The sequence below is a fragment of the Procambarus clarkii genome, chromosome 36 (genome assembly GCF_040958095.1).
Source record: "Procambarus clarkii isolate CNS0578487 chromosome 36, FALCON_Pclarkii_2.0, whole genome shotgun sequence".
Taxonomy (NCBI): domain Eukaryota; kingdom Metazoa; phylum Arthropoda; class Malacostraca; order Decapoda; family Cambaridae; genus Procambarus; species Procambarus clarkii.
Window position 1 is genome coordinate 18,575,729 of NC_091185.1, and position 845 is coordinate 18,576,573.

Sequence of the window (845 nt, forward strand, 5' to 3'; positions counted from 1 at the left end):
GCTGTTCCCGATCACAAAAATGGTTATTAAAACTTTGAGAAATATTAGACATGTCAACCCTGCTGACCTATGACCGCCGGTCACTCCGCCTTAAAAGTTAGATCCGATTCGTGACGTCACTGATGGTGACTTAAACTCAATAATTAGAATACTCTTGATATTGTATCCAGTACTATTATACAATCCAATTTTAATGCAAAATGAATAAAGGCTAATTTTCTCTAATTTACTGAATACTATAGGATGATTCATTATACGCAGCTATGAACAACGCGTCGGTTATTTCCACCGCGAATTCCCCTGGGGGTCAGGTCACCATGCGGCTCAGCTTCCCATTCTCTTTTGTCGATAAACCACTCTGGATAATTCTTACAACAGCCTAGTTTGTTACAACCCCCCCGCACAAGCACTTAGTAAACCTTGTTAATTTGTTAAAATTCACGAGGTTTAGTATCCAAACCCACAATTCAACTCATGCCACAAACAAAAGCTAACCTAACTAATAAAATTTGACAAATAATAGTCCAACATCATAATGAACATGTTCATATTTCATAAATTTCTCAGCTGTCAACTGACAGCAATCCTCCAATATCAGGAAACATACATCCTATCCTTACTGACATAGCTAAATAACATGTCCCTACTCTACCATCAAAAACTAGCTATTAAACTCTCTTGGCTCTTCACTAGCCAAGTCCATGTGTCCTCTAGAGCCGGCCACACCGTGCTCAAACATAAACATTAAAGTTATAAGTTCAGACTGAACTTTCAGTCATCCGGGAGCGTACTACGGAACTATCAAGTTCACATCCGTGTACTAACCACTCCCCATCAATGTCAAC